The following is a 12750-nucleotide window of genomic DNA, read 5'->3' on the forward strand; positions in this document are numbered from 1 at the left end:
GCCAATTCACTCAACAGGAGATCTGTACTTGCTGAAGAAATGTAAGCTGATAGACGAAGGTCATCAGTTCCCCTAGCTAGCTGTCTCCAGTAAGAGAGGAGCTGCTCACTGTGCCACCGTGCCTCCCAGGGCACAGCACAGGGTCCTGCACCTTGACAGTCCGTAAAGGGGTATCTTATACAGAGCAGTGCAACTTCCATTTAGATTTCTTTTAAATGGCTTTCCTCTAAAATACCGATGTGGTGGTGTATCAGCAAGAAGGGATTTGTACTAGAAACCTATATGGATCTATGAACTTGAAAACCACTTCCAGATACTCTAATGTAGATGTAGCCTCTAAGTATGCAACTGTACAAACATCGGAGGATCTGCTTGCTTGGCTTTTTGGGTTTTTTTCCCCTTCATCAAAAGCAACAGAACTTCTTAACACCACTTAAAGTAAACCAAACCCCTACTTCAGGGATCAAGAAGACATTTTTCCACTGGGATAGTTTCAAAACAACAAAAAAGGAAAACAACAAAAGAACACACGACAAACTTTCTTGTATCATCAGTTAAACAGTAGCAGGGAGGTTCACAGATGTAGGGACTTATAGTACACAGTAGTTTATTACTTATTCCACTAATCTAAATCTATCCTTACTATATAAATTTTTCTAATCTAACTTCAGCCGGGATCCAGTATGATTTAAAAAAAAAAAAAACACAAACCATACAATCTTCTCTCAAAAGTAAAGGAGATATAAGATTTTCCTGAGTGACTTTAAGTCTACAGAAGGAATGACATTTAAAGGTTCAGGAAGTCTGAGTTTCATTCTTTCCTACTCTTTATCACATGAGTCTGGAAGGAACTCTAAAGACTGAACTTGCTGATCTGTTGTTCACATTTCAGTAATCTCTGCAATTGATGAGTTCTGGTTCATAAGAGCCAGTGTACAATATTTTTTAAGAGTGCACACCAATCTGTAGGATTTCTAAAGCAAGCATTCAGTTTATTATCAGCTTCCCTAATGGACAGCAACTAGAACAAATATCAAGTTCAGCAAGTACCTTTGAGATTGCAAAAATCAGGCTTCAGAGACCACTTTTTAGAAGACTGTGACTTCTCATCTAGTTAGCCTTTTTATATTATTAATAAAGCATCGGAACCCACAAGTCACATTTTTAATCAACCACTTACAAACATTTTGCCCAAGTAGCCTACCACTATTTAAGTATAATTTAGTTTATTATTCCGTCATATCATCCTCTCGTTTTTACCTAGTAACACATTTTTTTTCAATACATACATACAGAGGTGAAACAAAAATACCATTACCTGAGATTTCCTCATTTGTTACTCTATTTTTCCACTACCTGTACTTTCCACCGAGCCTGCAGTTTAAAGCATAACTTAACTATAACTTTGGTCAGGCAACAAAATTAGGTTTTGTGCTATTTTAGGCCATAATCTTTATGTTCCAGCTTTTGCTCAGGTTACAAGCTAAATCCTGTGGGTATGTTAAAGAAGGCCTATCCTGAGTTATGAGTTATGTGGTAAGAATCCTGTAACACCATGTTGGACCTATCAGAAATATGTCTGGCCTATTAACCTAATAAAATTGTGTGTAAAACCATCCTTTTGTCTGTCTTCCATTACAGGAGTGTCTAGATCAGTGCTTTCTTGTGAATGACCTGCTGTCATATTTCTCACTCACTAATACCATATGCTTTTAGTTTCATCCTATATTTGTCTCCTGTTTTTTTTCTTCTTCTTCTATACACACCTCTGCCTCTCCCTTATGCCTTGCCTTCAGAAGCAAAACTATTTCTCAGCAACACTGTGGTACTAGTGCATGAAGGGTTAGATTTCAGTGTGATTACATGAATGGGACTTCTGTGTGTGCCACGATTTTTCTAGATAAAAATGTAAACAAAATTAGTACAAAAGTACATCTTGTGTACAAGGAAAATCAGCCAAGATTTTAAGATAGTAACTAGAGTACATTCAAGTAAGAGACTGGGCTGAGTTACTGTAATATACAGATTCACTGAATACAGTAGAACAGAGCATATTAACAGCTTCAGAGCGACATGTCACTTCCAGCTAATAAACACAAATGGTATAAAGAACATCCCTACAGGTGGAGAAAAGAATCTGGATGTACTCTGAGATTTCAAGATTGAAAAGAATACAAAACCAAAGAAATAGAGCAGCAAGCTCCATGCAGAGTTCAGGTTGTTTTTTCAGCAAAACCAAGAAACGAACAAACAAAAACACATTTTCTTAAAGCCTTACGACATGCACCTAACTTACTGAGAGTAAGTAACTATTTAATACACACTGGTTAGAACTTGTAAACATTCTTTGAGACATGATAAGTAATGTATCAGTCCATTTTAACATCCTGAACTCTGACTTGCACAGCTTCATCTCCTGTTAGCTAAGGAACCTGACAGAGATCCCATTTTTGCATTTTAAGAAATGTCAATATATAAACATCAGCTACATAATTGTGTCCTTCCAGGCCTTAATTACTCTCCTGAGAGAGCTGCATGCCCAACACCCAAGAACAACCAAACACACCACAGATCTAGAGTCGTCTTGGGATCTGAAACCAGCTGTCTCAGAGGGCTGGTCCCTAATTCAAAATCTCCCCTTTGTAGGAATGTTTCAAAATTTCTATGAACTGCATATCCTGAATTTTGTTCATCTTTCATGCTAGATTCAAGTTCATTAAAGCCTGATCCATGCATGCTTTTCAGACACATCCAGACTTCTACATGAGTAACACCTTGACACTATATTGAAAATCATCTTGATTTGGTTCAGTGGAAATGGAAGATTTATAAGATGACTTTATGAGTCCTTGAGACAATATACATCCTTCATCTCCTGTGCTTTGATGCCTTATGAGCCACCCTCACCATGAAGATGGTAACTAGCTAATTTACACTCTCAATATAAAATCACATTATTTGAAAATTAGATTATGTTATACAGTGTATGTGAAATGTTACTGCTAGTCACACCTTTCTTTCCTCATCTTCTAGTTGTTTTCCTCATACGTACATGATTTCACATCCATATGAGAGACTTGAAAACCTACCCAGGTTTCAGTATTTCAAGTATACCATTAAACTCTAGTTGCTGATGAACAATTCTGAAGAGACAATTCTGAAAAGCTAGCTTGCCAAATCCAGTATGGTAAAGAGAGTCACTGGCACAAAGTTGCATTCAAACTCGAATAATATGGATGAGTCTGGGTTTATATTTCTAAAGTGCAGACAAAATACGGTTTAGGTGGGCCCTACTGTGAACTTGAACACTTAAATAGAATTGTAAAGTAATGAACTATCACTTAGTTCCCACAGGCATAAAAATAAGGTAAATGTCACATAAGATGTAAACACACACACACACACAAAAAGAAATCCCACATTTTCAGTTAGACAAACAAGCCTTTCTTTATAAACACAGTGATAGACACATAAGCTCTCTCATACGCTTAGAGAAGGAATTACTACTGGGTTCATTTAATTACAAGTTTGAAAACAACTGTGTATTTCCAAATGCCAATCAAAAGTTTAAAGCTGCAGCCAATGACCTATTATTGCCTCTTTATACAACAGACAATGTGTCTGCAGTTTCTGTACAACTGGTGGGGCATCCTGGCATCCCGGTGAGATCCCTACGGAAGGAGAAGAGTTGAAGGAATACAGCTGTTGTCACAGGGGAAAAAGTCACTGATTAAGACTTCAGTGCTCTTTTGTTTTATGTTGTACTCCTGAATAAAAATCTCACATATTTAAAGCAGACCAAAGCATTAACTCCCAAACCATTATCACTGCCACTTCCAAAAGTCACATGTCGGGAAATTCAGAGAGCTAAAATAATATTGATTGCACCTTTGTTGTAATCAAAAGCATCAAACTTTTCAGAGCCACAGCAGCTTATGAATGAGAGAAGTTTGAATTCTCTGCCAAGAGCACTTATCAGATATGAAAAAATTGTTAACTTGAATTTGAAAATACAGTGTGATTAATTTTTTTCTCTTTGTATTATGCACTATAGCTGACTGTTCCCATATAATGCTCAACTCTGATAGTGAATGGAAACAGTAAGTAAACTGGAAAATAGATCAAAATTCTTATTCAGATAATACTTGTATTTGGAATCCTAACAATCTAAAACTTTTAAGGAATAGGGAGGCACATACAAAAATGTAAAGTCAGGGAAAATAATTATCTTAGTCTTATTACTCTTCAGTTGAAACAGAAAATCCATGTGCAAGCATTTCCATGGCCTAGTGTTTCCTGCAAAATGGAAAAGTAGATCTCACTTTGAGTAAAAGGGAATTATTTTTGTATTGCATTTGTGGAGTAATCAGACTTTCAAGAAGAGATGCAGCAAGATACAAGCTAGTACTTCAATATTTGGTCTCACTTCCATGCAAACTTCACAACATATAACAATCTTTTCAGAGGCAAAGTTCTCCATCTATTTTTCCCACCAAGAAGGACTTATATATTAATATTTGAAACAGAAATGGCAGACATTAATCTGGTTAACAACAAAATACGTCACTAACATTCTTTGCCCTCAGCTTCTGCACTGAAGGACCAGAACTTATCTCCCCAGCAATAAAAATCTTCAGAAACTTAGAAGGTATATGGTGTGAAAGATACCTGTTGTAAAATATTCATAACTTTTAAACAAGAAGCCTTCTAAACTTCCCTGAACCATTAGAGCAGAAACTTTCAAGTAGCTCCTGTAGGATTTTCTCCTTTGTTTTAAGATATGTACATATCAGGCCAGAACCCAGGTCACAGACATGTAACAGAATTAAGCATGTTACATGGTCATTGGACTGCACAGTGTAAATCTCTTGGAAAAGGCATTCATGATTTATTAAAACACATCGCACATTATTCAAAATAATATAAGTAACAGAAAAACATGTTTACAAAACAATTAGAATCATATTGTCCCTCTATCATGAATAGTTCCCAAGAAGAATTTACTTTCTTTGTAAGTCTTCACTTCTTGTGGCCACAAAGGATTTGTTTCCGTGAAAAGCCTAAACTCACTGCCTTCATCTCTGATAGAACTTGGAAAAGCCTATAGACTTGACTGAATTTCACATAGAGAAATTACTACAAATGTAAACCATGAAAAAGACTTAAATTGATCATCTAGAGACAGACTTCACACTTTTGCGTGAAATAAGAAAAAGATTATACAGTATTAAATGTGATGTATCACAAGCCAGAAATAAAATGCCATGGCATTTGCTGGCTTCATATAACATGGAACACGCTCAAATGAAATTTCAGATCATTTTCTGAACTTAGTAACTTTCAGTTCTGAAGAGGAATACTATGCTGTAGCTTTACAGTCATTACAAAAACTAGTTTTATGGAATTTAACCACTGTTATCAAGGCAAAGGTAATTTGAGCAACCTTCTGGAGTAAAGAGAGCCTTTCCAAATGATGTATCTTTCACACAAATGCCAGACTTTTTCACTTTTACATTTTAAATGTTCTGTGGGTTTTTTTGGTTGGCTAGTTCTTTTAGATTAATGACCCTAAAATACTACAGATACCTTTATTTCTACAGTATAGTAGACAAGGCAATGTTATGATTTAATAACAACAGTATTAAAAATTAGTATAGCTACATGAAATTTTTTAATGGATTTCACATCACAATATTAGTATGCTCAGGGTCACACTATTTGGACTCCAATCACCATTCGAATCTGCAACAGACTCATTTCTGAACCATATTTTTTCCTGTAACACCTAAATCCTGAATTTTCTATCATTCTTCTTGAATATCACAAAATTATCAACAAACAATACAATCAGTTCCATAATAAATTTCTCACTGAATAAAATCTTATGGGTCACCAGCAGAATTATTGGACTGGAAATCAGAAAGACGACACTTTTCCTAGAATGCTCCTTCCTCCGAAGGTTTCAACTATTTTTAACAATCATGAGTTCCTCCAAAACAAAAGATTAGTTATAAATACAGTCTGCAGCACCCTCATCACAGTAGCAAGCATCAGCTTGAATATATTAGGAGACATCTGATTGAATCAATGTAATGATTGAAAATTCTGTGATGTCAGAGCACAGCTATCCATGATGGAGGAGAAATACAGAAGAAATCTCCACATGTATGATGGTGAATCTCTACACTACATACAAAAACTAAAAATATGACTACCCACTATGGCCAGTAAATGGAATACAAGGGTCTAACTTTATAGGAGGAAGGCTTAAGTGCACACAAAATAGCTAAGAAGAACAATATGAGAACTTACTGCCCTGCTTTCAGGAGACATTGAAAACTGCATTGCATGTGTTGCTCTTTATCCATTTCAAAGCAGAAATCAAGTAATTGAGGACTATTCACATTATATTTATTCTGCAGTGCAGCAGGCTAACTTAACCCAAATCCCTGCCTCAGTAGGGATCATACTGCTGTTTTCAGCTACCTAATCAATTCCTATGAAGGAGACGGTGCCAGATTCCTCTTGGAGGTGCCAGAGCAAAAGGATGGGTGGCAACAGACACAAGTTGCAGAAGAAAAAAGTTCTTCACCAAAAACACACCAAACACTGCAGCAAGCTGCCTAGAAAGGTCATGGGTACTCAATCCTTGTGAGATCTTAAAAGTCAACTGGACAAGGTCCTGAACTGAAGCTGCTTTCACTTTGAACAGACAGGGCTTCCAGTCATCCTTTTGGACCTAAATCATTCAATGATTTATATAAGCAGTTAACAGAACTCATTTGACAAGTAAAAAATTCACCTTAATATGGAAATTACGGTGGCAGTGTTCAAGTGAAGCACTAGCACTTTGAACTTCTTGCAATTACTTAAACAAAGTAGCTATCATTGATCGAGGCATTAAAAGTGAAACTGTGTGACCTTTAACAAGGACAGAAAATATTCCAATATGTTTCCATTACTGAATTTCAGTACATACTTCTCTTCCCACCTAAATCCTTCTATATGAAGATGATTTAATTCAGTTAAAGAAACTGTCAGAACATTCCTTCATAATGTAGCAAAAAGAAATGAGAAAGCCAAACATCAGGCTGGTCTTCCATTACCTTCTCAAATGGAATGGCATCATTTTGTAAAATGTAAGTAAAGCGATGTATGAAGGATATACATTCCATTGCTTCCCTAATAAGCATCTAGAAAGTGGAAGAAGTTTATTTCCATTAAATAAGGCTTTCCTTAGCACAGGCTCCACTAGTCTTACCATCACTTTACAAGTAACCTAAGCATGCTTTTGGGACAGAGGCTGTCTCTCATGCACACTGGAGAAAAACAAAGCCAATGCAGGAAGGACTGATGCTAGAAGTGGGGCCCCAGGGACTGTGCACTTCACTCTCTGGAATACAGCTTTGCAGTCATTGCCATCTTCACAGCACTGTATTGAGGAAAGATGAACTTAAGCTATAAAACTCCTAAGTTGATGTCTTAAAAAAAAGAACCAAACCAAAAGTTTTACTCTTAAGATAATGTCTTTCTGCCAAACTTGGATGACAGTTTTCAAAGTTCAATGGTTCAAATAAATTATTTTAAAGTACCAGGTAAGCCTATATTGAACCTAGAGATTTTTCCCTAAGTTTCCCTGAGATTTTAAAAGGCATTTAATATCTGCATGATAACAATCAATAAATAAATAAATAAATAAACATACTTTATACTAATTTTCCTTCTTCCTCATCACCATCCATTTTCTTTACTAAAAGAACCATGTAGACAATTAAAAGAAACCTCATGGGTCATGGGCTGCCTTCCCTGAGCACAAGTAATAGGGACAATCCCTCCTACAGAACAGTGAAGGAGGCAGCCTGGCTACAGTGTGTCTCTGCCTCACTCAGATTGACACATAGTGCAATCAGGTCTGTTGAAGTTCCTTCACTTCCTAAATCAAAGACAGAAATTGTAAACTCCCAGTTTCATTCTAGAGGTAAAAGAATTATATCAACATGTGTTAATTTTGTGTTTTCTTACTGTGCCCAAGAACAAAAAAACTTCTCAAAACAGTAGGGCGAAAGACAATGAGCTCTCCCCCACCCCATGCCAAGGGCTGAGGAAGGAGTGGGGGCTCCCCCAGGCTCCACACTTTGTTTTCTGCAGTAAAAGGGGCCCAGCCTGGCTTCTTGCTGGTCTCAGCTCCAGGTCCCACTTTCTAGTCACAGATTCTTTTATCGCAAGGGAGTTCTGCAAACACTGGGCTGTGGCTCTGACTGTGGTTAGAGTTTTCCCAGCTGCTCATCACAAAGGGCAAAGCCAGGGCAGTTATAATGGCAGAAATGCAATTTGGAGTATTCTCAATCTGCCAGACATCAAGATCCCGGTGACCCATAAGGGTGATCACCCTGTCATTTACTTTAAAAGTCTATCTCTCCATTTCATTCATTGCTGACAGAAGTAAAGGGAAAGCTCAGTCACAAAAAAGAGCTTTTGCAGAAGCATATTAATAAATGTTTTCAGTGTATCGTCTTGAGGAAATCTGGTCTTTATACATGACAACGAAAGGAAAAAAAAAAATAAACAAAAAGAAAGAATATAAGAAAGTTCTTTTGCGTTGTCCACACTGACCACACACCAAATTACACACCTAAAATAAAAATCAGGGCTGAGACTTCACATTTGAGACTTTGGTTGCTAAAGCAAGATATTACACTAAATGCTTGTAACTCTGTACCAAAATACAAAGCATGGAGAAAAATTCTAAAAAGGTTCATTAATTTAAACATCAAATACTTGCTATGTGGGCATTACTGCAAAGGCATGATGAGTATTATGTGCAGGTCATTCAATGAGAGCAGCAAGTCAAATCCTCAGGAATGGCTTATAAGTCCCTGTGTAAAAGCTGTTACAGAGCTCCCCAGAAAACCACATGTGGGCCCTACTGTCTGTAAGCACACAGGTTCTGCCCCAAACAGCCTCCTGGCCACAGGCTCTAAATTGCTGAAGATGGCAAATGGGATTCAAAAGCACACAAGTGAACTGCAAATAAAACTGGGCACCCTTTTGGCATCAGGAAGAATCTGGGCAGTGGTGTCCAAATGAGTTAGTTCCTTGTCACAAATAGCTGAGAGGGAAACTGCTTTAGAGACCATTATTTGAGAACTCCTTAGCTGTCAGCCTGCCCAGGGTGAGGCAAACAGCAGTGTCTGAGAACAGCATGACCAGGAGGTACCAACGAAACCAAAATGAGAGAAACAGACATTCACTTTGCAGATTTTTTTTTTTCTTTCCCCCTAGCTCTTCAACCTAAATTGAACCTGAACAGGAATTTTTACTAAAATCAAATGAAAACTCATCTGGAATTTAGTCGCAGCTAGATTTGAAATAGAAGCCATGCACTGACTATAGATTGTATCTCTCAGGATTGGATCAATCAGAACAGCTTCTTTAAACCTTTGGACTGGTTTGAAGAATGAGTCCTGTACGCTCTCACAGTGTAATTATGACCAAAGCTTGACCATTACAGTAACTGCAACAACAATATTTCACAAAAAAAAAGAGAAACACTAATTTTAAAAGAAGTTTTGTTTTCCAGAGGAGAAGAAAATATGAACAAAAGGAATAGTAGGTTAATTATAACTATCATAAAGATAGTTTAAACTGCCAAAGGTTTTAAGAGTAGTCCACACAGTGTCCTTAGCTACACACATCTGACTGCCAGATATATGGAAGAAAGAAAATGAAAGAGATCATAAAAATAATTCTACCACAACTTCTAAAGCCAAAGTACTAAAAGCTATTTTCTTTCTAAGAAATTAGGGGTAAAAATGCAAACTGGCTGCTGCAGAAGCAAGAAAATATAACATAATTTTATCTATACTCATTTTTATAGTTCATCCAGTTGTGGCAGAAAATTAATACATTTTCCAAGAGTCATTCACAGCTACAATATCTCTTGGGAGAGGAAAAGCTTTGTATATGCCTATAATATACTAGCTACTACTCCAGCTGAGAACACAAAGATCTGGTTGAAATTAGCATATTTTTCTTTGTGGCTACGGAGGCCTCTAAACATCAAAATATTTGAGTATTTCCAAACGCTGTTGGCAAGTTTTGAAAAGTCAGCTTGATTGCTCTCAAAATACTAATGAATTACATTAGTGGCATTTGAAATGCGAAATATGTAATAGAACTAAGTGTTTTGAGATTTGATCATGTTTTTGTTGACTTTAAAATTAACTTTGAGAGACAAGACTATCTACAGACATGACAAAGCCAAAGTTATCACTTGATACTACATTGTATTTAACAAATGTTTCAGCCTTTCTTTCTTTTCTGATGGAACACTTTCTGAATAATAACATATTTCACAGTGCACAGATCCTGCATCGCACAGAATCATTACCACTATAACTTAAAACTATGCTTCAACTACTAAAAGTTATTCCATCAGATTAGGGAAGGATTGAAAAATGTAAACTTTAAAAAAACATTCAAAATTGGTGTACTGGAGAGGAATTGAGTATTCCTTGTAGTCCTTTCACAGTGTATAAAGATGTATTTTCAACACAGTCATAAAACATTTTTAGCTTGTTTCTGATGAAATGCCTTCACTGAAGTAGTCACAAAAAACAATCAACAAGTGACACCAAACTCAACTTAGAAGCATAACATGACAAAATGGAAAATAATCATTTTTCTTTCAGTGTAGGTATTAGTCCTGAAGAATCTCAAATTTTTTTTTACTCAAACTACACCTTAACCTGTCTGCCTGATTCAGTCTTCTCCCCCACTTCCCTGCTTAGCTTTTTTTAGGAAAGCACTTGCTATTGAAGGAATAATATTTGTCGAAAGACTGCAGAAGAAATGCTTCTGTGAGAAGTGTTTGATTTTATAAGGTTTACCATCGTGCACTCTTCAAGAGTTTTGGATTAGAAAGTACTTGACAGTTGTGTCTCCCAATACCAGTTCTCTCAATTTTCCTCTTGTTTTTTAAGATCTGTTTTTCGATTTCTCTGAAATGCAGCTGTGGAAATACTCCTTTTGCAAACATATTTTGGATGGATGAGAAGTGTCTGTCTGAGTTTCAAATTACAAGTAGTCTTATAAGCACTTTTTTGGGTGTATAAAACAATGTACCGAAATATTGCAATTGATTCATGAGTTTTAACTAAGATTACAATAATGTTGATAACATTTGATAAAATTTGATAAAATTACTCTATACTGTGTAAAACTTCTTTAATGTAGACGTTAAAGAACTGTTGCTTATTTTTCAGACGCTTATCTTTACATGTATCCAAAAGAGACAACCGGGAGTTTGGAAGACAGACATGGACAACAGCCTTTAACACAATAATATGATAGGAGTGAAGCTACAGGATAGAGTGTGAACTAAAAGCAACCCAGTAAAGTGCAATGATAGTAACACAGCACAGCCTATAATACATACATGGCTGCTAGCAAGGTTAGCACATAAACAGCTAAAAGCTCTATTGCCAAGTACTAGTTTCATAAGTTCTGTCACGTCTGACCCCAGAGCTCCAAGGCAAGGGCAGAGACCTGACTAAAGTTCCCTAAATCTCCATCCCTTTCCATAGAAACCAGGATATGGAGAAGTAGAAACCGAAACAGAGGAGAATAATGGTACACACACCTTCCCTTGTTCCCCTGGGAAGCTGAGGTGTGATCAGTGTAACTCCAGGTCCCATGGTGACTGCCATGACAGGAGATTCAGGTGAACAGGTATACCCAAGAAAAAGAAAGTCACAAGGATTTTAGTGTTAGTCTAGTATAATTTTAGTCTAATCTAATTCAGATTTCTTGCCTGACTTGCGTTTTGTATACTTGGTGTCTGAATTCTTCTATGTACCCTTTTACACTGCAGCTGCCTTCCCAAGGCCCTATAGGAAGCGATGGTTACCAGAAACATCTGTTCTCTCCTCTGCCAATACTGTCACAGCAAGGGCTGCAACCAGTGACAGAAGGCTCTCTGCACTATAAAACATATTTAAATTAATTTAGTTCGTATGATGCAGGTCACGGCACAGTAGACAAATTCCATGAAGTTGTATCTGAGCAAATGCTCTACAGATGAAGAGGATCATCATGCTACCAATCTATGAGTGAAATACACTGTGATTCGATGTTCTAAATCTCTTTAATAAGCATCTTGTTATGATTAATTTTGTTGTACTGTTTCAAAGATGAAGTTATTCTTGGGACTCATTGCTTAGGTGTAGTTAAGATTCTTACCTATTGTAAGAAAATGGCCATCAGATTTACGTTTTCATCTGAGTGTCCTGTACCATGACTCAGCAACATACTAAGGGTAAATCTAATGAAATGCTATTGTTCTCCACTATTCATATTTACTAATCCTCATTCATTTTTTTTTACTTTCATGGCAGGGGGAAGAATATCTGTGTAAATACAATTCAGGAAACAGTTAAGAAAGTAGCCTACTAAAGTAACCTACAGAGTACATATTATTACGCTTTCTGTAGTGATTTGTTTAAAAAATTACTTGAAACGACAATCTGGAAATAAGCGAGAATTACAGCTACTACACAGGCACTTTACTTCTTGTGACCCTATACAAGTCATATCCTCATGCAGGTTTTGACATCACCTACTTGCATCTGCATTAAATCTCAACTTCAAAACAACTGCACAGGGAAAGCCTTAGAAAGCAGCTGTAAAAATACTAACTGAAGAGACTCTCATGAGATGCAGGTTGAGATATCCTTGAGGTGGCCCTTCCTA

The sequence above is a fragment of the Colius striatus genome, chromosome 3 (genome assembly GCF_028858725.1).
Source record: "Colius striatus isolate bColStr4 chromosome 3, bColStr4.1.hap1, whole genome shotgun sequence".
Classification (NCBI taxonomy): Eukaryota; Metazoa; Chordata; class Aves; order Coliiformes; family Coliidae; genus Colius; species Colius striatus.